The 27,278-nt window shown below is 47.4% G+C and overlaps 1 protein-coding gene across 1 annotated transcript in view; it reads right to left on the reverse strand.

The window, feature by feature from the left end:
- Positions 1-27,278, reverse strand: part of LOC115096150 — a 73,623-nt gene that overhangs the window by 21,295 nt on the left and 25,050 nt on the right. The gene's annotated exons all lie outside the window — the stretch shown is intronic.

Below are 27,278 nucleotides of genomic sequence, written 5' to 3' on the forward strand. Positions count from 1 at the left end.
AGCCTTTGGGCAGGCGTTAATTTCTGAAAGCAAAATGTGCGGCTTGGCTGCACATTTTACTTTCTGTATCGCGTGGGACTAGCTAATAGGGCCATTAACATGCATTTGCATGTTGCAGGCGCTATTAGTTTCGGGGGGTTGGACGCGTGTTTTCGACGCGCTATTACCCCTTACTGAATAAGGGGTAAAGCTAGCAGGTCAAACACGCGTCCAAACTGTATCGGCCTGATAGTAACATACAGTGGTAACTGATGGTAGATAAAGGCTGATTTGTCCATCTCTTTCTGCCTGGATTAAGACTTCCTCTCTGGTTTCCCATACTTTGGGAAGATGAGCAATTAAATTCCCATTGCCTAAATCAACACCAGCGTCCCCTCCTATGTCTTCCACCCAAGCAACCGCTCAGTCCTCCTTTGACCACCGCCTTCCTCAGCTGTCCCATGTATTTCCCTCTCTTTCATTCCTTCTATCTGCTTTCCCCCTCCCCCACTCTGTATCACCATGTTCCTGCCTCAAGCATGTTAAAATATGGCGGCTTTCATCGCCACTACTTCTGCTGGTCTTTTCTGCAGTATTCTGTGGAATTATTTTAAAGTATTCACTACTTTGGAGGCAATGTAAGCAGGGCCAGAGAGAGCAGGAATTAGGCCTGTGCCAGCTAAGAAAAGTAGGCCCCTATGTACCTCTCTGATGTGATATTTTAATAAGAGAAATCGTTTTCTAAATTTCCCAAATAATTTTTATTTATTTAAGAAGGCATTACGAGCTCTTTTGCTAGTAAATTCTTCAATTACAATTGAAATTATATTTAGCTTTTTTTTAAAAATTTTACCCAACAAAAGTAGGCCCCTTGAGCATTGTAGGCCCTAACCAAATGGCCATGCTTCACCCCCTCTGTCCTAGAGTGAATGCAAGTATGCAAAATAGAAAAAAACCCAACCCAACAATTCTGTCTTCACATATGACCAAGGCTGTGATCTACTACATGGGTTATTTGTCTAGAAGATCCGTGCATCTCCAGGTACAACAGAGCAAATGAAAGCACTACAGCAAAAGCTATTCTTAAAAATGCCTGTAAATGAATGACACCTGAAGCTACTTATCTGATTAAGATGCGTGTGGCAACGAACTCATTTAGTTTCAAAAGTAAGTCTTATCCCAGACTCTGGAATGCCCACTCATAGTTTGCATCAAAGTACGTGCCAAACCGGGTTATGTGGGCACTCTTACATGCACTGGGTCCAGGGCTATTTTGTAACAGTCACTCATACGCAGAAAAGGCTTTGAAAATCAGGCCCTAAGAAGTAATTTTCAAAGGCATTTCTACGGGTGAAACAGTGCTTTACCCCCGGAAATGGGCTTTCAAAAACTTGCTCGCCATACATGGGGGTGAAAGTGAATGAACTTTTACCCACACTGGCAAGAGGCATTCCTGAGGGCGGGCTTGGGCAGGGGTTCTCACTTATGCGCATGCTTTTGTATTTTCAAAAGTAAGATGCCTATTTTTTAATCAGAAAATTTACCCACACAAATTAGCTGGTGTAAAAGCGTGCGGTTACTTTTTTCTAGGATAATTTTCAAAGGAAAGGTGTACATAGACTTTGCCTTTGATAATTAGTGTAAAGCTCATGGGCAGGGGCAGATTGGCCTATGGGGGGATCGGGCATTCCCCCGGTGGGCCGGTCTAGCTGGTCACGTGGTCTTTCCCAGCTCCTTTTTGTATTACGGCTGTGTCCCCACATCGTAGTGGTGACTGAGCAGATGCACTGCCTGCATGGTGCATTTGCAGACCCATGGCAAAGCAAACAGTGATCAGATTGCTTCAGCGCTTTTTTTTTTTTTTTTTAATCCATTGCAATTCTAAAATTTAGGCAGGGGGTCGAGCATGGTGCAAAACTGTAAGCAGACACCGGCAGAAAATGTAACCACTCCTACGCACCCCTCCTCCCCTCGCATGGTGACCAATCAAAATGCGGCCCCAGCCTAGCACAGCAGCAAGTGGATTCCCGCCCAGCAAGCAATAGAAGAACCCGTGTCCACGGGACAGGTTCGTTACTGAGTGGTGTCGTGCTGGCGGGGTTCCCAAGCCCTGCCAGCAACAAGAGTATTTGCACAGTAGCAAATGTCTGAGAGACAGGGTGGGGGAAGGGAAAGAAGGAGGAGACTGAGAGAGGGAGGGGTGAGTCAAATAGGAGGGCAAGGGAGTGGGGGTGAGTGAGGGAAGGAAAGGGGTTGTGAATGAGGGAAAAGAAGGGTAGTGAGAGGAAAGGTGAGTGGAGATGGGATTTCAAAATAGGATGTGAAAGAGAAAAAATGGAGGTGAATGAGTGAGGATTCGAAAGGGGATGTGAAACGGGCTCTCTCACATCTCCTTTTGAACTCCCACTCATTCACCCCTTCTCTCCTCTTTCATATATTTATTTATTTATATATATTTACACACACATATTTATTTTTATATATATATATATATCAATATTTGGGAGCTCTGGGTGAGCACTGCAGTGCGTCCTTTGCATGTGTGCACTGCAGAGTGACAATTGCCCAGAGCTGTTGCAATCACCGAGAAAGTCCACACCACAATGTCAGCGAGGGAAGAGAAGAAAAGAGTGGCAACAGCGCCAGGGCTGGTGGGTTCTCCTTAGCAGCAGGGGTGGTGGCAGGGCTCATGGGATTTATCTGGCAGAAAGCAGCCAAGGGAAGGGGGGGAGTAGGAGAGAGAGGAGCAGTGCGATGGGCTGTGGGGCTGCCCTTGGAAAGGCTGGGGGGGGGGGGTTCCTGGACCTCGCCGGCCAAAGGAAGCAGTCCGGGGGGAAGAAGAAGAGAGCAGTTATATTGAGAGGGAGGAAAGTCAGTAATGAATGTCAAGATTGGGAAGGGAGGAGGAAGACAGGAATGCTAAGGGAGAGTGGAGACACAAACCCGCCCTACCCTCCACACACACCCATATCAACAGTCCCCCCACCACCACCACTCCCTACTCTCTACTACCACTACTTAACATTTCTACATCACTACCGCCATCCCTTCCCCTCATACACACATCCCACAAGCCCCCTCTGTATATGTACACTCCCAACCCTGCACACATCTCACACACCAACACCCCTAGATCCGCCCCAACACACACTCCCACCACTGCCACCCCCTCCCCACCCAAACACCACCACTTTCCAACATACACAAGTCATCTTCACCAATCACTCCCTCCACATACACCACCACTGCCAATCTCCCCCCCCACACACCCCTACCTCCACTGACCCCCCCCCCCACCTACTCTCACACACACGCCCTAACACCTCAGCTGTCAAACCCTCCACATATGCACACACACGACGCCACTACAACTTTGTTCCTATCTCCACACAGGGTGAGAAAATAGGCACAAAGTTGAGAGTGCAAGGGGAAAAGTGCTCGCAGCTGTACATACACACATCCCCCTCAGCCCCTCCTCCCACACCAAATACAGACCACTCCTCTACCCTTCTTGCACACTGCCCCACTGGCTGAGCTGGTGAGGAAAGCCCCTAATATATATATACTGTTGGTATAAGCGTATTTGTTTATATATATGAGAGAGGAGAAAGTTTGTGTGCTGCCGCCTCACTAACCCACGACAATCTCAGAAAAACATTGAAGTGTTACCAGAAAAGAGAAAAAACCAATGCATGCAGAATTTCAAGATCCATAAGCAAAAGAAAAAGCTAATTGAGATGGATAACTCAGGAATCAGTGGCACAACTGCAAAAGGAAAGAGTGAAGTGAATAACAAATCTCAACTAAAGTCCCATAAGGAGTCCAGGAAAAGCAATAACCTTAAAGAGAGTACCTGGAAAGCTATGACCACAAATGCTCATAGTTTGGGAAATAAAATCCCAGATCTGCAGGCCCTAATGACAGAGGCAGAATTGGACATTGTTGCTATCACAGAGACATGGTTCACAGAATCTCATGATTGGGATACAGCAATACCAGGCTATAACTTGTTAAGGAAGGACAGAGTGGATAGAAAAGGGGGAGGTGTGGCCCGTTATGTCAGAAACAATATCCAAGCATCTGAGCTGCAAGGAAGTTGGGGCAATGAAGAAGCACTATGGGTCGACCTAAAAAAAGATGATGGAGCGTCCATTTATATTGGAGTGGTTTACAGGCCTCCAAACCAAAAGGAAGAGCTGGACAGAGATCTGGTTGAAGACATCCATAAGATAGGTAAGAAGGGGGAAGTGGTGATTGTTGGTGACTTTAATATGCCAGATGTAGACTGGAAAATCCCATCTGCAGAATCTAAAAATAGTAGAGCGATAGTGGATGCCATGCAAGTAACTTTGTTCAAACAAATGGTATTGGAATCCACGAGAGAAGGAGCTATACTCGACTTAGTGCTCACTAATGGAGATAATGTCTCCGATGTCAAGGTGGGCACCCACCTCAGCACCGGTGATCATCAAACGGTATGGTTTAATATCACTAAAAGAATATGGAAAAAAAGCACAAAGACCAGAGTTTTACAGTTCAAAAACACAGACTTTGAGGAAATGGGGAAGTACCTAGAGGAAGAACTAAATGGATGGGAGAATGAGAGAGATGTGGATCAGCAGTGGACCAATCTAAAAGGAGCAATCACCAAAGCAACTGCTCTATATGTTAGAAATGTAAAGAAAAGCAAAAGAAAAAGGAAACCTATCTGGTTCTCAAAGGAGGTGGCTGACAAAATTAAAGCTAAAAGAACAGCGTTCAAGAAATATAAAAGATCCCAAAGGGAGGAGCACAAAGAAGAATATTTGATTCAATTGAGGGGGACGAAGAAATTAATCAAGTTGGCAAAAAGTCAAGCGGAAGAGAGGATTGCCAAGGAGATAAAAAATGGTGACAAAACATTTTTCAGATACATCAGTGAAAAGAGAAAAGTTCAAAGCGGTATAGTGAAATTGAAAGGTGAAAAGGATCAATGTGTGGAGAGAGACGAAGAAATGGCAGAAATATTAAACAAATACTTCAGTTCTGTGTTCACTAAAGAAGACCCTGGAGAAGGACCATTGCTAGTTAACAAACTAGAGGGGAATGGAGTAGATGAAAATCCTTTTACAGTAGAAAATGTATGGGAAAAGCTAAAGAATCTGAAAGTGGACAAAGCCATGGGGCCTGATGGGATTCATCCAAGGATACTGAGGGAGCTCAGAGATGTGCTGGCGGTTCCGCTGTGTGACCTGTTCAATAGATCCCTAGAAACGGGAGTGATGCCAAGTGATTGGAGAAGAGCGGTGGTGGTCCCGCTTCACAAGAGTGGGAACAGAGAGGAGGCTGGTAACTACAGACCGGTTAGCCTCACTTCGGTGGTGGGAAAAGTAATGGAGTCACTGTTGAAAGAGAGAATAGTGAACTATCTACAGTCCGGAGAATTGATGGACCAGAGGCAGCATGGATTCACCAGAGGAAGGTCCTGTCCGACAAATCTGATTGACTTTTTTGACTGGGTAACCAAGGAATTGGATCGAGGAAGAGCGCTCGATGTCATCTACTTGGATTTCAGCAAAGCTTTTGATACGGTTCCGCACAGGAGACTGGTGAACAAAACGAGAAGCTTAGGAGTGAGTGCTGAGGTGGTGACCTGGATTGAAAACTGGTTGACGGACAGAAGACAATGTGTGATGGTAAATGGAACTTTCTCCGAAGAGAGAGCGTTTTTAAGTGGTGTACCGCAAGGATCGGTGTTGGGACCGGTCCTGTTTAATATCTTTGTGAGCGACATTGCGGACGGGATAGAAGGTAAGGTTTGTCTTTTTGCGGATGACACTAAGATCTGCAACAGAGTGGACACGCCGGAAGGAGTGGAGAGAATGAGACGGGATTTAAGGAAACTGGAAGAGTGGTCGAAGATATGGCAGCTGAGATTCAATGCCAAGAAGTGCAAAGTCATGCATATGGGGAGTGGAAATCCGAATGAACTGTATTCGATGGGGGGGAAAGGCTGATGTGCACGGAGCAGGAGAGAGACCTTGGGGTGATGGTGTCTAATGATATGAAGTCTGCGAAACAATGCGACAAGGCAATAGCAAAAGCCAGAAGAATGCTGGGATGCATAGAGAGAGGAATATCGAGTAAGAAAAGGGAAGTGATTATCCCCTTGTACAGGTCCTTGGTGAGGCCTCACCTGGAGTACTGTGTTCAGTTCTGGAGACCATATCTACAAAGAGAGAAGGACAAGATGGAAGCAGTACAGAGAAGGGCGACCAGGAAGGTGGAGGGTCTTCATCGGATGACATACGAGGAGAGATTGAAGAATCTAAATATGTACTCCCTGGAGGAAAGGAGGAGCAGGAGTGATATGATTCAGACTTTCAGATACTTGAAAAACTTTAATGATCCAAAGACAACGACAAACCTTTTCCGTCAGAAAAAAATCAGCAGAACCAGAGGTCACGAGTTGAGGCTCCAGGGAGGAAGACTAAGAACCAATGTCAGGAAGTATTTCTTCACGGAAAGGATGGTGGATGCCTGGAATGCCCTTCCGGAGGAAGTGGTGAAGTCTAAAACTGTGAACGACTTCAAAGGGGCGTGGGATAAACACTGTGGATCCATCAGGTCTAGAGGGCATGAATAAAGTGGAGGCAGCAAAACACTGCACGGAGCAGCAGTAGTCACAGAGGCATTCAAACACTGCACGGAGCGGCAGTAGCCACAGAGGCATTCACGGAGCGGGATGCCAGTGGCCAGTAGTTAGTGTTCCACCTTCACGGAGCGGAAGGATGGAGGGCTGCTATCTCCAAAATAAGTAAATAAATAAATAAATAAAAACAAGGGTGGGTAAGAGTATGGGGCAAGGGTGTGGCCTGCTTGTTACAGCGGTTGCTACCCCCTAATTGAGCTGGATGTCACTTGGATGCAGATACGGCGGAGCTCTCTAAATTGGTGGTGGGGTGGAGGGGAATAAGGGCTGGAGGGTACTGGAAGCCAATAGTAACAGGTGGGAGAGAGAAAAAGGGAAAAAAAAAAATGGATAAAGTATGTAGCTTGCTGGACAGACTGGATGGGCCGTTTGGTCGTCTACTGCCATCATTTCTATGTTTGTATGTTTCTATATTACCTGGAAATCAAACATTAGCAGGTATGGCGCTGGGAAATTTTGTTTCTGCTTACTAATTGTAATTATTGCGTGTTATTTGATTCTTCTGCTATTCTGACATTTTTTTGCTTTTGGGACATTTTTGAAGTACAAAGGTTATATTCATCCTTTAGTTTTAATTAGTAGATCATTAGTTGTTTTGAAATATTCTTTTTACTAACTTGGTTCATTGCTATGATTTATGTTTCTTGATTTTGTTTTTCCATTATTGCACTACATACAAGGCCTACTTTATGGTTTCCAGTTGCTTTGATCTGCATGTTTCTATTTATACTTTCTGTATTTGGTGAGGGTCTATCTGTGTTCTGCATGTGTGACTGAGGCTTTAGGTATTCTGCTAGCATGTAGTTTCTGTGAAGGGATCTATAGCAGCTTAGCTTGCTCTAGTTTCGAAATTCCTGTTTTAGGCCTGGTGTAATATTTGTAATGTTGCCTTTTCATAGGTAACGTTATTATTGTTTGAATGCTGGCTGTCATTGCAGTTTTGGTATTGGAGTCTTGCTATATTTTAATTGTAATTCAGTTTACCCTAGTTTTTCTGAGAGCTGAATCCACACATTCAACATGTGATATAATAGGTTTAATGCAATATAGGATCCGTGTCTCTTTATTTTTTTTATTGTGAAGGGTTTTCTGGTTGGCACCACAGCAGTGCTTGCAAATATAATGTACCATGCTGTTAGTGATACTTTTACCTCATAAGATGTACTTTGAATGGGGTTTTTAATGTAAAATCTGTTATAAATGCATAATTTTAATTGTGTATGGGGAGGGAGGGGCAAGGGAGTACAAGTTTGCCTATAATGCCTCCTGTAACACCCATGCACCAACCCTGGCTGCACTGGATCCTTGTGGGTAAGCAGGATTCTGGAGCTTTGCTGCTTTGGATCCTGTGGCCCTCCAGTCTCAGCCAGGGCTGCATTTGGAGGAGCAGCATAGATTAATCTGGTCTCCATTCTCCTCTCCTCCTTTAGAGAAGGTGGGCAGTGCAGAGCCTGGGGAACTATAAAAGCAGCAGACTCTGCAGCTCTCAGCCCATGGGAATGCACTGGAATGGTGGCAGGGTAGGAGGGTACAGAGAAGTGGAAGCAAACTACCGTCCCAAAAAGGGATGGGGTGAGCCAAGAGGAACTGCCTGTGCAGGGTCAGAGGAGGCTTCTATAGGCTGGGCTTTCCTCCTGAAAGGGTCAGCTGGCTGTGGAGTAGGTATGCCAAGAAGGGTGGGGGTGGGAGAGGGAGAGGGCTGTTGTAGGCTGGGAAAAGGCTGACACCAAGCAAAACCTTTTTAGATAATGATATGGCAGTACTGGAACAGGGACACTCACTGTGTGAGCATAAGAGCAGCAGCACAATGAAAGAATGCGTGTATGTCAGAGACAGAGTGTGCGTGTGTGTGTCTTTCTCCCTGATACAGAAAGACAACTAGATACATACTTTCTCTATGACACACCCATACACTGAGAGCAAGTGTGTGTGTGTCAGAGAGAGAGAGAAAAACAACCACACACATCCGCTCTCAGACACAAAATGAATGTCTGAAAGAGTGTGTGTGGGTATTTGTGTCTGAGAGACTATGTGTGTTTCTGACACTGGCTGGCAGTGTGGTTGTCATATTACTTAGCTATTGGTTAAAGAGCCTTTAATACCAGAGCAGGAATTCAAGATGTAATTATGAAAGATATAATCAGACTTGGGGGCAGATGGCAACTGATTGCATGGATGGACGAGGGCATGTAGTTTGCTCTTAACCGGGCATTCTTCTCTTCTGCCAGAGAGCACTGGAAACCCCTGGCACTTCAATATCTGTGGCACCGCCTCTAGGGCCAGTGGAAGCACTAGGTGAACTAACAGGCCAATTCAGTAAAACATGCGAGAGAGCTGGCGCTCCGAGTTGAGCGCCCGCTCTCCCGACACGCGCCCAGGCACTTCTCCTGGGCACGCGGTTCTTCATTTAAATTAGGTGTCGCGCTAATAAGGAGGCGCTAGGGACAATACCGCATCCCTAGCAACTCCTTATTAGTGGAAGCGGCGGCTGTCAGCGGATCCGACAACAGTCGCTTAATTTTACTGGCGTCTTTTGTCGAACCCGTTGACAGCCATGGGTTCGGAAAATGGATGCCGGTAAAATTGAGCGTGTTTTTGATTTTTTTTCTTTTTGGTGCCTCAGACTTAATATTGCTATGATATTAAGTCGGAGGGTGTACAGAAAAGCAGTTTTTTCTGCTTTTCTGTACACTTTCCTGGTGCTTTCTAAGGCCGCACATTTTACTTTCAGTATTCCATGATAATAACTAATAGGCTCATCAACATGCATTTGCATATGACGAGCGCTATTAGTTTCGGGGTGGTTGGCCGCGTTTCTTCCACGCGCTATTACTACCCCTTACAGTATAAGGGGTAATAATAGTGCGTTTAAAACGCGTGGCCAAACTGGGGCTAAACGGTGCTCAAAGCCGAGCGCACCATTCTGTATCGGCCTGTTAGTGATTTCCTACAGCATTGTGAATTTGGAGACATCCATCTTAGTGCTTCCACTGGCCCTCTCAGAGTCATGGAAACAACACTCTGGACAGTGGTGACTGAGCAGCCTTCTCCCCACCTGCTGGGGTCAGAAGAGGAAGTGTGTCATGGACCCGTGTGGGTGGGAAGATGGGGAGGCCCAATCATAGCAGATGGAAGGAGCAATAGGGAGGGGCTGCATGGGGGCCAGAAAAAAAACGGACTCTGAGGTTGCGGCATTGAGAAACAGGAGCAGCATTGGCAGGACCTCCTGGGAGAAGAGAGGAGCTGCATCTGTTCCCCAAAGAAGAGAGAGGAGATCTCCCAGTGTCACGTGGGCCCACAGAGAAAGCCGCTGCTGCCTGCATGTGCCAGGGAGAGAGAGAAAGAAAGCGCATGTATGAGAGTGCATGTGTGGAGGGGGCAGCCTGGTGGTTAGAGCAGCAGGCTGCAAATGAAGGAAACCAGGGTTCAAATCTCACTGCCAATCTGTGTGACCTTGGGTAAGTCATTTAATGCTCTATTGCCTCAAGCATAAACTTAGATTGTAATCCCTCTGTCTACCTACAGTACATCAACATAGTCTACTTTGAAGCTCTGAATGGTGGAATATAAATAAATAAATAAATACTGTCAGCAGTGCTAAATATTCTCTAGGGCTAGAAATTGGTTGGTAATGGAGAAATTAAGTAGCATATAGTCTATTTTGTATAAGGCTAGCTTGATAGGGCATTTCTCTTGCCGGTAGAGTCATCCCAGATGTTCATTTTCCTGCATTCTCTTAAATAGTCTTTAACCATGACAGAGGCAAATTATACTTCTTCTGACAAACTATGACCAATGCCTTTTTAGGCTCGTAAGATGAGCCGTGTTCATCATGCCTTGGATAAAACTACAACACTGGCAATTCAATCATATATCACAAAACTACTAATACCAAAAAACATATGGTGACATATATGATGTTACAATCTTTATTAGTTTCAAAAAGAAGAAATTTTCAAAAGACTTTGCTTTCAAAATTTCATAACATTACCCCAAGGAATACCCGTCTAAAAATCCCAACCCATATTCACACACCATTCATACCTCCTTACACACACCCATTTCTGTAATACCTCCCAAAATTAAAATTTCTCAAATTTTACTCTTGTTCCCAAAATGAATTTTTTTACATGCAGAAAAAGATTCTCATTACAATACAGATCTTCAAAATAAATTTGTTCACAAGCAGAAAAAAATTCTATTTCTCAGATTTTTTTCTCATTCTCAAAACGAAATTCCTTTAATTCCTCTTCATCCTCTCAACATGTTTCGCCTTTTCACAGGCTTCTTCAGGAGAACTTTAGAAAATTTCCTGCTGCTTATATATCTTCAGCATGTTCATTTTCGTCATATTCCCGTACAGGTTTCATCTATAACAATTAACATTTTTTAACTAAAGATATATTTCCCAACAAACCTTATGCACAAAGAATTTCTTTAAACAACATTCCCACATATTTTACCTATACGTCCAAGAAACAATTGATGTACAGATACGTTCCCTGACTCTTACTTTTCAAAACGTCTCAAATGAGCTCCCACAAAACAGCCGTTCTTGCAACATGGCGTGAACTTCCTTTGCATGTTACCTATAGCGAATCAAATCAAAACAACATTTCCAAATATCTCTATAAGCTCAGAAAAATTCCATCCCAGAGTTTCCCCATGAAAGAAAGGTATATATACTGAAAATTGAAAGAAACTTACTTTACCAATTCTAAGAAACGCCAGCACCTCCATAGCGTTCAAACACCACCATCAAGTGAGTCAAAGGGATAAATAAACTCCTCCCCTTCTACCTCTTTTTAAATCCTCCATCACCAATCAGAGCGGTCCATACTATGTCCACACCTCTATCTACTACCCGCGATAATTTAAAGGGACTATTCCGTTCATTTACACGTCTCAAAACATATTTTTTTAAAGGGACAATGTTTTATCGCCTTATACATACCTATTTACTAAAACCAGCCACACACATCCAAATTAGTCAGAGACACACGACCCAATCAATTCTATCGTTTAATCCATTTGTCCATAGAGTTCCTAAAGAAAAAATCCATCTCTGCTCCACTCGCAACAATATTTTATTTAAGTTGCCCCCCTCTTCTGTTCTTTATCTCTTGGATCATAAAAAACCGGTGATCCTCCACTGTATGTTGATATTCACGCCAATGCTTCACCAGTGGAGCAGTTTCTAATTCATTTCGAAGTCTACTGCAATGTTCTAATATCCGGGTTTTGACTTTCCTCGGGATAAATGTTTTGGAAGAGGGACAAATTTTACTTGCAGGGTTCTCCGATTTTTGGCTTATTCCTCAGAGAGCACATGTCTATCCAGCATCAAGCTCTCTAGCGCCCCCTTCCAGTTACATTTCTAATGCTTCAGTTTCTCAGAGCCAGCAATTCAAATTAAATTCTGTAGGGTGCTTAGCTTATGTCAATGAATTCATCTTTCTTAAAGGTGTTGATTGTAGAATTTCCTTTGCTTTTCCATCATCCTAATGTCAATTCTCCTATTCTTCCCTCCCCCACCCCGGTCAGCTCTGTATATGAAAAAGTACTTTATATTAATTGTTGTCATGTTAATCTGATCAGCAGCAGGCAGGTATAGAATTTGAATCTGAGTTTAGTTACGGCGCCCTGGGCAGCAATGACAGGTCTCATCAAGTAATGGGCTTACCGGGGCTCTCTGTCTCCACAGCACGGTAAGGTGAAGCAAGGTGGCCTAGATTTCACAGGAGACTAGAAAATGCAATCTGTCTACTTAGCGAAGCAAAAAGAAGAAGAAAAGAAAAAAAGCAAGATGGCATTTGTTCTTGAACAGTGGGCTCATGCATAGGCAGACTCATTAAAAATGATAAAAGGGCTCAGTGCCATAGGTGATGGGGTCTGTGTGTGTCTGTGTAGGGAGGTGAGGTGAAATCAGAACCCTTACCATTCAGAGTATTATTGAATATAAGACCTAGAGCAAAGAGGATTATGTATGCATTAATGATTACCTAGACATTGCAGGCCAAAAGATAGTATATGTGCCAGTGTGAGAACCAGGATTAACTCAAAATAGATAGGATTAAAACAGGGAAGTAACTAACAAATGGAGCTGCCATTTTCCTCCTGGATAGTAGATATAATTCATTTTAGGAACTTGAGAATTAGAGCAGTAGGCAGATATGGAGAGAGAAAATAATGCACGCATTCATACGGTTAAACTTCTCTCTTTTTTTTTCTCTTCATCTGTTTTCGCTTGGCAGAACTCAATTTTCTAATAACTGTTGTATCTTTAGAGCCTTTAATCCTCCAATAAAGAGATTACATCTTGTTTTCTTGTTTGCTAAATCTTTAGAACGTTTTAACAAGTGCAAGTTTTAAGGCCTACTGCCTGACCAGAAATTGAATCTAAGAGGTTTAAAACTATTTAGGGAAAGGCAATAATAAAAAGCATGCAAAAGTATTAGATTAAAAAACCTTGCCTGCAGCTCTAGACACAGACTTGTGGACAGAGAAAGGGAGAGAGAGAGAGAGGTTGCAAGATCTTAACCCCCTTTCATTGGTGATCAGTTTCACAAATTATTTCTGTGCCAATACAATGGGCTGCATTGCACTTAAAAAAAAAAAAAAAAAAGATAGCAGGGAACGTGTAGGAATCTGGGAAATGATTCTGCTTTGTTGAATGTGTACAGATGAGTCCAAGAATTCTCTTCGGTGCACAGAAACTGCTCCAGAACAGCTTCCTGATTTCCCTGGAATCTGGCCCCCCATGAAGGAGATTAGCCACATACCCCAGTTCATTTTCCGAGCATATTTTTATTTATTTACCAACTGTTTTAAGTTACCTGTAAACCGAATTGCTGTTTCCCGTATATAAAAGCACTTGATCTGAGATATCATCAGTTTGCATTCAGGATCTGTAGGTATTTCCCTATCCCCAGAGGGCTTACAATCTAAGTTTGTACCTGAGGAAATAGATGGTAAAGTGACTTGCCCAAGGTCACAAGGAGTGACAGTGGGACTTGAACCCTGGTCTCCTGGTTCATAGCTCACTGCTGTAACCACTAGGCTATTCCTCCTCCCTATTTTTCAAGAAGAGGCTCTCGTTTCATATCTACAGCAGAACCCATCATATTTTTGAGAGGTTCTCATAAACAGAGATGTAGGAAGAATTTGAAGCTGAACTGGATTTGGACAGATTCAACCTGTTTTGGATTGCTGTGGTTTCTGTGAACTTTTTTTTTTTTTCAGTAGATTTACAGCTAAAATCTGGATGTTTCCTTACAAATTTTGCTTAGATCCTCATTAAACCTCTTACTTCAGTGGTTCCAATGCTTGTCTTCAGGCCCCCCCCCCCCCCCAAGATGCTCAGAGAGATGGAGAAGCTTTTGCTGCTGGGTCAGCCGTCTGCCCCACATGGGGCCCGAGTACCTGCCTGCGCCTGCTGGGACAACACTGGCACCACAGTACACATTGCACAGACCTGCTGCACTAAAAGAACGCTGACCCGCTCCATCGGTGAATCAATCAACTCAGGTTCATTTCTGTGACTGTCCTAAACAAGCTGGCAATGGGATCAATATAACAAAAAACATGTTTGAATAAGAATGTCTCTGACGCACTGTCCGCCTGCCCCAGCCATCAGTCAGGCTGAGGCCCGTGGCGGTTCTCTCACAAGCGAGGCTGATTGACAGAGGTTAAAAAGAAATACAAAGTTTTTTCCATGATACCGATTATACAGAGACTCACCACCATCAACTTTATGAAAGTATGCTGAAATGCGCGTGTGACCGAGTGCCAGGCTTGTTAGCAACACAGACATCTGTCTTCTGAGTCTTTGCTGGCAGAACAGTGAATGCACTGACCCGATGTCAGCGAGTGAGTGATCTCCCTTTGCAAAGTCAGTCAGTCACTTACCTTCACTCAGACAGTCACCAGGTTTATCCCAGGACAGTATGTGTCAGAGTGAGTGAGTGACGGTGCACACAACCAGGAAGTAAGTGAATAAGTGTTGGCTCATCACTGGTGGCGAGAAGAATACTGAAAGATACCACCAGCCACTGATAAAATTTGCGAAACTACCACTACAAGAAATGTCTACCAAAACTTAGCAGGGGTCTGTCCTGACTGCCAGAGGCCATGGAAGCAGAGCAGTCATGTTGCCATCAATTTGATGTCACTTTGGTGGTGCAGAAGCACAATGGAAAAGAGCAGATCAGGCAGTGATTTTTTTTTAGTGTAAAGCACTGGTTCCCTACCTTTTCATGCCCAAGGCACACCTGCATTAGTAAAAATGTTATGTGGCACACCAACCTCCATGGAGCAGGCAATGAGGACTTGGAGAGAACTCTTAAGGCCAAAAGAAGAGCCAAGGAAGCCCTGCAAGCTCCTCCAATCTCTCTTCCAAATTGTTAAACATAGGAAGAGAGGGGGCTTAGATGCTCATGAACTTATCATGATGCACCAGCTCTCGTAAGAGAAGGGAGAAGTCAGTATGGTACAGTCAACCAGCTCAGTTTGTTACCTTGGTTGCTGCATGTAGCTGCCAGAGCTCTTTCAATACAGCTGCTTCCAACACTCAAAATGAGTCCTATCAAGTGGTGAGTGAATGCCCTCTCTGTCTCACTCAGCCTGAGAATAGGACAGAGGATGGGGTAAGATGAAGAGCTGCTGTGTGCAGTGTATGTGATGCACCCAGTGGGGGCCAGTTAGCTGGGCCCTGCATGCTGCTCATTAATTACCAGGCCTCATGATGTAGCTAGAAAGAAGCCTGCATAATTACACATGTATTCAGGAAGAAGCCCAGGTGCTGGCCTGAATCTGAGCATCAGTCAGTGGTGACGTTTCCATGCATACCTGTTCAGGTCTGAAGGTACACCAGTGTGCCATGGCACACTGGTGTACCTTCAGACCTGAACAGGTTTCCCAACCAGTGTGCCATGGCACACTGGTTGGGAAACACTGATGTAGAGAGCACTATGGGTTCCTTCTAAGAGGATTGTTTCATTGTCATAGGGGGAATAGGAGTAATATTATTGTGGGTTTTAGCTACCCCAAGTGGGAGACTATATGGTAGAATCCCCAGAGAACATAAACTAGGGATGGGCATTCAGGAGAAATGAAATAGGAAATGAGATGAAATTTCCTATTTCGTTTCTTTTCTTTCTCAAAGCAAAATGATTGAAAATCCAATGACATTTTGCTGGTTTTCGTGTTTAATTTTGAAAAACAAAATAAAAAAAAAAGTGATGGAATCTTCTTGGTATTTGGGTACTTACCAGGTTCGGCCTCTGTTGGAAACAAGATGCTGGGCTTGATGGTCTGACCCAGCATGGCAATTTCTTATGTTCTTATGTGATCCTTCGGTCCTAGGCCCAGGCCTGAGGCTGGGGCCTCACCTAAGGAATAGAGCAAGAACCATATCAGGAGTCTCAGCTTATGTTTGATTACAATATCAGGGCCTGGGCCTGGTCCTAGGCCCAAGACTGGGGCTTCGCCTAGGTGTAGGCTGTGGCTTGACGCAGGAGCCACAGCCTAGGGCCAAGAGAGATGCTGGAGCCTTGGCCGAGATCCCAAAAATTGTTCCCACTTATCTGCTCTGAAGGGGATCCAACGTTGTAGTGCAGGCCCGACTGGGTCCTTGGCCCGGACCCAGATCTGATGCCAGGACCCAGCCTGGAGTCTGAGTCTCAATGCTGGGTCCTCGGCCAATGCCAATGCCTGGGCCTTGGCTTAGTCCAGGTCCCAAGCACAATGCCAAGGCCTGGTTTGGAGACCAGGTTTGATGCCTGGCATACCTAGGCCTGACACCAGGGCCCAGTTTGGATACTGGGTCCCAATGCCAAAACCTTGGCCCGGAGCCAGGCCTGATGCTGGGGCCTGACCCAGAGGTAGGGTTCCAATGCATGGGTCTCAGTCTAGGCCAGGCCTGGTGCTGGGCCCATCCTAGAGGCTGGATCCCGACTCCTGGGCCTAGGCTGGGGCCCAGTGTAGGAGAAACAGCTAGAAATTACCACATGGGCACAACAATAGAATATCAGGGCCATCAGAAATGTGAGTTAACGTTTACTCTACCTCAGTCCAAAGAGTTAACAAAGCATAGGAGTAAGGAGGTAAGTGCTTGAAATTGGAAGGAGTATGACCAAAATTGGCTTGTAAGCAAGACTGGCAATGGGCCCTCAACCTGAGCACAATCATGCATGCAGGCCTTTGGGGCAAGGCATGTCAATTAAAATCAAAAGATAAGTTCTCTGGAACAGGCTAAAGAGCCATTAGGGATGCACAGCACCTAAGTGCGTACTATTTGGCTGTTGGTGCCTTCCCTAGAGATCTTACCCTGTGATTTAACTTGGCCTGCCTTGCTCCAATGGCCTTACATGCAAGATTGTGCCAAAGTCAGGATGCCTACTGCCAATTTTGCAAGCAACCTCATTTTGGTCACGCCCGTTCCAACTTTACTCTTCTACTTTCCCTCTGTTTTAAAGCACTTTTCTGTATTAGTGAGGATTCTTGAGGTTAACTCACATTTTTGCACGTTTTTTTTTTTTCTTTAGTGTCGTTTTTTAAATGCTGCTCAATTTGCATCCCATTAGCTTACTGCATCCTGCTAGGGCCCCTGATTTTAACACACATTAAGTAAAACCTGTGCCTAAATTTTACTCCAGTTTTAGTGTGGGTTTTATTAGATTGGCTCCTGTTTTGAGATATGGTTCTTGGTGTCCTGTAATGAGACACTAGCCCAGGGATTAGTAAGCTCTTCAGGGTAGAACTCATTATCTGTGTGTCTCTTAGAGACAAATCAGGAAACTTAAGCACCATTTCATAGCCTTTCTTTACATTTTACTTTACAACCTGCTTCAGTTAGATTCTCTGGCTTTTAACTTAATAGTCTATTTGTGGACGAGTGAGATGATCAAATTTGCGGATGACACAAAATTATGCAGAGTAGTTAAATTTCAAGCAGATAATAATGAATTGCAGGAGGACCTTGCGACACTGGAAGATTGGGCTGCCAAAAAGAAAATTATTACTTACCTGCTAATTTTCGTTCCTGTAGTACCATGGATCAGTCCAGACAGTGGGTTATGTCCCCAATCCAGCAGATGGAGTCAGTCAAAGCTTTGAGGGGGCGTCACCATGAGTACTACTACCCCCTCTGCAGGAGTTCAGTATCGAGTATATCAAAGCCCGAGTAAACAAAGAACCCCCGAATTGGATCAAGTTTAAAGTAACGGCAACAATAGGCCGCATAACCTAAGCAACAAAACCGTGCCCGTCCCACCAACGGGTGGGAGGTCAGGAGGCCAGCGTGTCAACCCCAAAACGGAACTGTGACAAAACAGTGAAAACTGAGAAATCGTGAGAGACAGAAAGCACTACCGTCCCATAGAGGCAAAACAGTCGAGCAGGAGTAGGACCCAAATGCGGTGGGCGTCTGGACTGATCCATGGTACTACAGGAACGAAAATTAGCAGGTAAGTAATAATTTTCTTTTCCCTGTACGTACCTGGATCAGTCCAGACAGTGGGATGTACCCAAGCTTCCCTAAACCGGGTGGGGTCCTGCGAGACCCGCTCGTAGAACCTGCTCACCAAAATGTCCAAAGACCAAAGAAGCGAGGTGAAGACGATAGTGTCTCGAGAACGTGTGTAACGATTTCCAGGTGGCCGCTCTACAGATTTCTTGAGAGGAGACCGAGCGAGTCTCCGCCCAAGAGGCCGCCTGAGAGCGTGTAGAATGCGCAACAATACCGGGCGGGGGAGTCCGCCCCACCCCAATGTAGGAAGCGGCAATGGCAGCCTTCAACCATCTGGCAATGGTCGTCTTCGAGGCCTGAGATCCCTTCCGAGGGCCGGACCAGAGGACGAAGAGATGGTCAGAAGTCCGGAAATCATTCGTAGCCTCCAGATAGAGGCGCAGGGTGCGCTTGACGTCCAGTAGTCGGAGAGACCTTGGCTCCGAAGAGGAGAAGGAAGGAAGTTCCACCGTCTGATTCACATGGAACGCGGACACCACCTTCGGGAGAAAGGAGGGAACAGTGCGAATCGAAACCCCGGAATCCGAGAAACGGAGATAGGGCTCTCTGCACGACAGGGCCTGCAGCTCCGAGATGCGCCGAGCGGAGCAGATAGCCACCAGAAACACCGCCTTAAGAGTGAGATCCTTGATCGTCGCATTCCACAGTGGTTCAAACGGAGGTCCCGACATGGCCCGTAGCACCAGGTTGAGACTCCAGGAGGGACAAGGATTCCGCAACGGCGGTCGCAGGTGCTTGACACCCTTGAGAAAACGAAGAATGTCCGGGTGTTGTAGCAGAGAACTCCCGTCCCGCAGGAGCGAACCAAGGGCGGCCACCTGAACCCGGAGTGAGTTGTAGGCAAGCCCCTTGTCCACCCCCGCTTGCAGAAACTGAAGGATCTGAGGAACCGAGGCCGCAGTGGGACTCGTGTTCAGTCCGGCACACCACAGCTCGAACACCTTCCAGACTCGCACATAGGCCACCGACGTCGAAGTCTTTCGAGAACGCAGCAGCGTTGACACTACCGCCTCCTGGTAGCCCCGGCGCCGAAGGCGGTGCCTCTCAAAAGTCAGGCCGCAAGACAGAAGAGTTCTGCCTGGTCGAAAAATACCGGGCCTTGGTGAAGGAGGCGGGGGAGATGTCCCAGACGGATGGGTCCGTTGATCACCAGTTGGAGCAGGTCCGCAAACCAAGGTCGTCTTGGCCACTCCGGAGCGACGAAGATCACAAGTCCCTGGTGGGCCTCTACGCGGCGGAGTAGTCTTCCCACCAGTGGCCACGGCGGGAACGCGTATAGAAGCAGGTTGGCCGGCCACGGGAGTACGAGAGCGTCCACGCCCTCCGCTCCTCACTCTCTCCGGCGGCTGAAGAACCGGGGAGCCTTGGTGTTTCCTGCGGACGCCATGAGATCCAGGTGGGGGGATCCCCACCGCCGGACGAGCAGCTGCATCGCCTCATCTGAGAGGGACCATTCCCCGGGATCCAGAAGCTGACGGCTGAGGAAATCCGCCTGTACGTTGTCCACGCCCGCAATGTGCGAGGCCGCCAGGCGGGCCAGATGCCGCTCCGCCCACTGCATCAGCATCTCTGCCTCAAGCGCGACCTGCGGACTGCAAGTGCCGCCCTGTCGGTTGATATAGGCCACCGTCGTCGCATTGTCCGATAAGATCCTGACCTCCCGGTTCCGAAGGAGTGGCAGGAAGTGCTGGAGCGCTAGTCTGACCGCTCTGGTCTCCAGTCGATTGATGGACCACTTCGATTCCTCCGCGGACCACGTCCCCTGTGTGGCGCTGCGGTCGCAGACCGCTCCCCATCCTACGAGACTGGCGTCGGTGGTTACCACGACCCAATTTGGCAGATCGAGAGACATGCCGCGGGCCAAATTCTCCGGATTCATCCACCAGGTCAGACTGTTCCTGGCAAACTGCGGCAGAGGGAGGAGCACCTGGTAATCCTGCGAAAGCGGTTTCCAACGGGATAGAAGCGCTCTCTGTAGAGGCCTGAGGTGCGCAAATGCCCAAGGGACCATGTCGATGGTGGAACCCATCACCCCCAGGAGCTGCAGATAGTCCCAGGAGGTGGGAACCGACAGCGCAGAGAACCGTTGTATGTGTTCCCGCAGGGCTTGCGCCTTGTCCTGACGTAGAAAACCCGCGCCCAGACGGGTGTCGAAGGTCGCCCCCAAGAAATCCAAGCGCTGCGAGGGTACCAGGGAGCTCTTGGAGAAGTTCACCACCCATCCCAGGGACTGCAGAAACTCTATGACTCTGGCCACAGCCGCCTGTCCATGCCGAAAAGACTTCGCTCGGATGAGCCAATCGTCCAGGTAAGGATGAACTAGAATCCCCTCCTTCCGCAAGGCAGCCGCTACCACCACCATGATCTTGGTGAAAGTGCGCGGAGCCGTTGCCAGCCCGAACGGGAGAGCCACAAACTGGAAATGTTGATCCAGGATCTTGAACCGTAGAAGACAATGATGCTCCCGGCGAATGGGGATGTGGAGGTAGGCTTCCGTCAGGTCCAAGGAGGCCAGGAATTCCCCACGATGCACCGCCGCGATCACTGACCGCAGCGTTTCCATGCGGAACCGAACCACCCGGAGTGATTTGTTGACTTCCTTCAAGTCCAGGATGGGCCGGTAGGATCCGTCCTTCTTTGGTACCACGAAGTAGATGGAATAATGGCCCGAGCCCACCTCTCCGAAGGGCACGGGCGCAATGGCGCCTATCTCCCAAAGTCTGTCCAGGGTCAACTGCACCGCCCTTCGCTTGGTGTCCTAGCCGCAAGGGGAGAATATGAACCGTCCCTTTGGAGCGCGGACAAACTCCAACGCGTAACCTTGTCCGATGGTATCCAAGACCCACTGGTCCGAGGTGATCCGCGCCCACTCCTCGTAGAAGAACGCCAGCCGCCCCCCAATCCTGGGGACGGCGGAGTGGGCGAGCTGAACATCATTGTGAGGACTTGGGAGAGGGTTGTCCAGCTGCGGGAGCGGGACGCGCGGGGCGGCGCCCGCGAAAGGAGCGAGACCAGGGCTGAGACCTGGGGGCAGAGGACCTGGCTGCCGCCGGTCTGTAGTTCCGGTAGCGCTGTTGCGCCCTGGCTCTGGTCCGAGAGGACGAAAACGCCCTGGTGGAGCGATATCTGTCTTCCGGCAGGCGATGAACCGCGTTTTCCCCCAGCGACTTGATGATTTGATCCAGATCCTCCCCGAACAGAAACTTGCCCCTGAATGGCAGGGAGCCCAGACTCGACTTGGAGGACGTGTCCGCCGCCCAGTTGCGGAGCCATAGGAGTCGGCGTGCCGCTACCACCGAGGCCATGGAGCGGGCGAGGACCCGAAACAGATCATAGGAGGCGTCAGCCCCATACGCAACCACAGCTTCCAGTCTATCCGCCTGGGCGGCCTCCCCGGCCGGTAGAACCTGAGAGGTGAGCAGCTGTTGCACCCAGAGAAGGCTGGCCCGCTGTGCCAGCGAACTACACATCACCGCCCGCAACCCTACCGCGGAGACCTCGAAGACCCGCTTGAGGAAGACTTCCAACTTGCGATCTTGCGTGTCTCTTAAGGCCGCTCCCCCCGTCACTGGGATGGTTGTCCTCTTCGTGACCGCTGTCACTGCGGAGTCCACTTTAGGTACCTTGATGAGATCTAGAAAATCCTCCGGCAGTGGATACAGCCTCTCCATGGTCCGGCTGCCCTTAAGGGAAGCTTCCGGGGCATCCCATTCTCCGGTGAGGAGCTGAAGGAAAGACTCGTGAATGGGAAAAGCCCGAGCTCTCGGCCTCCGGGCTGCCAAGACCGGATCCCCCTTCTTTGAGGAAGTGACCACAGCGGGCGCTACGGGAGCGGGCGGCTCCGGCGGTGGATCGAGGTCCAACTCCTTAATAATTTGTGGAAGTAGGTCATCCAGCTCTTCCCGCTGGAATAGACGCAACGTGTACGGATCATCACCCTCTGCAGTGGAGTCCCCTTGACCCGGATCCGCCGGGACCGATTCAGGGGAACCTGGTCCTGTGCCCCCTGCCCCCGAGCCCACCGGGAGCCGGGCGCGAGCGGGGGGTAGGGGGGCCCCCACGCCCGCCAGAGCGGGGGGGGCCGGGGAAGGTAGCGAGGGCCGCAGTATCTTGTTTGGAGGAGGTCCCGTGGGAGCCTCAAGGCCCTGCAGATATGCAGTGTGCATCAAAAGGATAAACTCCGGGGAAAACCCCGGTCTACCTGAGGGGGTCCCCGAGGGGGGGGGCCCCGGGGAATCCTGCCCCTGCGGGACTGTCTCCGGGTCCGATTCCGGAAGCAAGAGTGGAGGAGAGTCCTCAGCATCCCCGGCCCCCAGCGCTGCCTGTTCCCCTTCAGGGCGCATAGTATGTAAGATGGCCGCCGTTCCCGCCAGGAATGGGGGAGGGGCTGGCCCACGCCGCCCGGGCAAGCCTGCCAAACGAGGGAAATTGTTGAGGGGCCGCGAGGTGCCTTCCCCCCCGGGGAGGCACCTCGCACAGATGCCCTCCCTCGATATCCGCGAGCCCGGCTCGCCGCAGGCAGAGCAGCGCGCTGGCCGCGGCATCGGAGCCGTCAGAAGGAAACAGCCCCGGCAGGCAAAAACCAAAACCACCCGGCAGAGCCTCGGGGGGGGGCCGAGAGAGGGAGCGCCGCTGCGGGGGGGCCCGGACGGCCTGCACAACCCGCCGAAAGCGAAACGGCACCGCGGGGGGGGGGCCTTCCTGGCCGCGCGACCCGCCAACGACGATCTCCCTGCCTGCCTCCGCAGCCCACGAGGAGCCGCGAAAATGGCCGCGGGCAAGGGAGAGAACGCGGAGAGGCCGGTCCTACTGGCCTCCGCGAGCCCCTCCGTCGAGGAAAAGCTGCAAGAAAAAAAGGCAAAAACAGCACTGCACTTACCCCGCTCGCAAGGAGAAAAGAAGAAGAGAGCAAAACAAACACAGAGGGAAGCCACGCCTCCCAATTAGAACCCTCTAACTTTTTTTTTTTTTTTTTTTAAACAAACTTGATCCAAGAAGAAGTAGGCAGAGAGAAAGAAAAACCAAATCAGAGAAGAGATACAAGAAATGCCTGAGGTAATCGGGAGCAAGCCGGATTCCCTACTCGCATCTGCTGGAGTCAGAAGATACTGGACTCCTGCAGAGGGGGTAGTAGTACTCATGGTGACGCCCCCTCAAAGCTTTGACTGACTCCATCTGCTGGATTGGGGACATAACCCACTGTCTGGACTGATCCAGGTACGTACAGGGAATGGCAGATAAAATTTAACGTGGACAAGTGCAAAGTGATGCATATAGGGGAAAAATAACCCTTGCTGTAGTTACACAATATTAGGTTCCATATTAGGGGCTACCACCCAGGAAAGAGATCTGGGCATCATAGTGGATAATACATTGAAATTGTCGGCTCAGTGTGCTGCAGCAGTCAAAAAAGCAAACAGAATGTTAGGAATTAGTAGGAAGGGAATGGAAAATAAAACAGAGAATGTCATAATGCCTCTGTATTGCTCCATGGTGAGACCGCACCTTGAATACTGTGTGCAATTCTGGTCACTGCATCTCAAAAAGGATATAGCTGCATGGAGAAGGCGACCAAAATGATAAGAGGCATGGAACAGCTGCCCTATGAGGAAACGCTAAAGAAGTTAGAGCTGTTCAGTTTGGAGAAGAGATGATTGAGGGGGGATATGATAGAAGTCTATAAAATCATGAAAGGAATTGAAAAAGTTAATGTAAATAGGTTATTTACTCTCTAAGATAATAGAAGGACCAGGGGGTACTCCATGAAGTTAGCAAATAGTTCATTTAAAACAAATCGAAGAAAACTCTTTTTCACTCAGCACAATGTTAAGCTCTGGAATCCATTGCCAGAGGATGTGATTACAGCAGTTAGTGTAACTGGGTTTAAAACAGGTTTGGATAAGTTCCTAGAGGAAAACTCCATAAATTGCAATTACGGTAATTAATAAGAAATGGTAGCTTGTGATTTATCTAATGTTTGGGTACTTGTGACTTGGTTTGGCCACTGTTGGAAACAGGATACTGGGCTTGATGGATCCTTGGTCTGACCCAGTATGGCATATCTTATGTTCTTATGGATTCACAGATCAGGGCATGTCTAATAGGTAGTTAAAACACAAGTCTAGGCATCTTTGTTCCCCTACTCTGTGGAGCCTGGTCTTCTTGCTTTAACTAGTCTCTAGCCTGCTTCCCAGCAACTGATTGCCATAGCTATTACAAAGATTCTACCGGCATGTTCACATTCAGAACTTCATAGCCATGCTCTGATGTTCCTGTCTGATTTTCAAGTCCTTGTATATTTTAAGCTCATAGCAGGGTGTAACTCCATGACAACACTTTTCCTGATTCTCAGGCCTTTCTTACTTTACTTATGTGTTTTCAATCAACCTTGTCTTGCTTGAGTTAGATGGTAGAGCACAAGCACTCCCTTACATGGTGTGTCACCTATAGCCAAGCAAATGTGGCAGTGTAAGAACACTGGCAAGGGCATTGTTATATATGGTGCATGTACAACCCATAGTGCAGTGCAGCGGGCAACCATCCATGCCACCACTCAACACTATTAAGCAGCACCAACTACTTTGTCATCATCACTTGCAAATACTTATAAATCTAATTCTTTTCTGTGGCACAGGCATAAGTGAAGGAAACACATCTGAAAAAAAATCATTGAAATATTAGAGAAATTCAAGGAAACAGTAATGGGGGAAAAGGAGGTTGCAAGGGAAATGTGTTTGTATTGCAAACTAATTAGGCTTCTCATTTGTACTAACAGGTCCTACTATTGATGATGCTAGTGAGAAGAAAAATGATAATACTAGAAAATTATAACTTGATCTCAAGGTAGTGAAACAATATGATAAGGCAGAGCCGGAGCTAGAGGGATGTTAGGATGCATAAGGAGAGGCATAACTAGTTTTCAAAAACGTAAAAAGGAGTTGGTAATATCTCTGTACAGGTCCTTGGTAAGATCTCACTTAGAATAGGTTTCCAGTTTTGGAGGCTGTAATTCTGATAGGATTTAGGCAGGTTTGCAGTGATCCAGAGAAAAGGTCCCTAACATGGTGCAAGGTCAGCAAGAAAAGCCATACGAGAAGGAGACCAGAAAGGATGGTGGATGCATAGATTGCGTCCCAGTAGGGAACTGGATACAAAACTGGTGGAAGAATTGAAGACATCTGAGATGAGCACAGAGGATCCCTACTTGTGGAGAAGTAAAGAGAAAGTCAGAGATCAACTTGGGTATACGGAGTTAATCTAGGATTGAAATTGGATAGACTAGATGGGCCTCATGGTCCTTATCTGCCATCATATTCTATGTTGCTATCACCAGTAGGTAAAAGCACCACACCTGTGTAATGTTTGTACTGCTAAGTGAGAGAGCATGCCCCATGCCAGTGGTGTCCATGTAGTCTAGCAAATGCTTTTGAGGAGCTGATGGATACATCTGAGTAATGCCGTGTGGTGCAAGCTGATGGATGTTAAAAATGTGCAGTATGTGGTCTGTCTGACCACTGCTACCACCACCACTGGCTGCACCACTACTGGTTGCTGCTGCTGCTGCCGCCACTACTTAGAGGTTCTCACTTAGTTAAATGGTTCTTGATCTCGGACAGTGAGAGCCTACTCTGATTCTCAATCCCTCTAGCAACAGTGGGACTAGTGTGAGGAGGAGAAATTGCCCCAATGTATTCATATTCAGCGGGTAGCGGGTACAGAAATATATTACCAGCATCCTAGTCTTTGTCTAAGCATGTAGCCTGCTCCGATTGACTACATCGCCTCAGACCATGCAAGTCACCCTGGTCATCAATGAGTACCATTCCTTATGATTAAGATCCCGGGAACCAGGTCCCCTACCTCCACTACCACCAGCAGCGGCAACGACTCCATGTACAGCAGAGAAATATGCTGCCTACATGGTACATCAGTAAAATAGTGCACTAGTGTTTCAGAAATAGAATAAAGACGTCTGGGGATAGGGCGAGAGTGTATTGCTGGTAATATATGTGATCTTGTATTCAGTTCCTCTGAATGAAATGAAATGAAAAAGTAGTGACCAGGATCAATTCTCATTCAGGACATCCCATGATTTCAAGAAATACAAACAGAACTGAAGGCTATGGGAAAAGAGCATCATTCAACCACAATTAACTCTGCATGTACCAAACTCTTAGCGAGATAGGCAGCTAGGTCTTTGTTCATTTATCTGAAAGTCATTTACAATATAATTTAACTGTATGAGAATAGACTACATGATATGAATGAATATGTAATGTGAATGAACTGTAAATTACTAACTATATGTCATGCATATTTCATCGACTGAGTGCTTATGAATAATAAATACATATATTTTGTTGCAATATTAGGTAGATTGGAATTGGATTTGGACCTTCTGACTTTTCTTTATATCTAATATGATTTTCTTCTGCAAAGAAGATAATAATGGTACTTCCTGTTACAATAGGTTGACAAGATGAGTCCATGAACACCTGGAAATTGGTTTCCTATTTCTCATTTCTATTTAAATTCCCAACCAAAACATTTTAAGTGTTGTAGGCTAAAGCAAACGAAAGATGACAGAATAGCTTGGGCCGGGCAGTTTTGCTTCTTACGGGAAAGATGTTCAAAGCCAACGGGGAGGTTGCAAGCCTTCGGGTACAAACTCATTTTAAAAAGGAAATGTCCCACAGAGTTTCCCTTTGAAAATGTGTTGCCTGAGGGGGACCTGCTGCTACATTAGTACCCGCGGAGGTAGATTTTAAAAATGTACGCGCGCGCGTACTTTTGTTCGCGCAACCGATGCGAACAAAAGTACGCCGGATTTTATAAGATACGCGCGGAGCCTCCATTCCCTCCGAGGCCGCTCCGATTTCGGAGCGGCCTCGGAGGGAACTTTCCTTCCGCATCCCCCCACCTTCCCCTCCCTTCCCCTATCTAACCCACCCCCCAGCCCTACGTAAATCCCCCCCCACCTTTGTTGTGCAAGTTACGCCTGTTTGAGGCAGGCGTAACTTGCGCGCGCCACCTCGGCATCCCCCGGCACAGGCCGCAGTGCCGGGGGACTCGGGACCGCCC

The sequence above is a fragment of the Rhinatrema bivittatum genome, chromosome 7 (genome assembly GCF_901001135.1).
Source record: "Rhinatrema bivittatum chromosome 7, aRhiBiv1.1, whole genome shotgun sequence".
Classification (NCBI taxonomy): Eukaryota; Metazoa; Chordata; class Amphibia; order Gymnophiona; family Rhinatrematidae; genus Rhinatrema; species Rhinatrema bivittatum.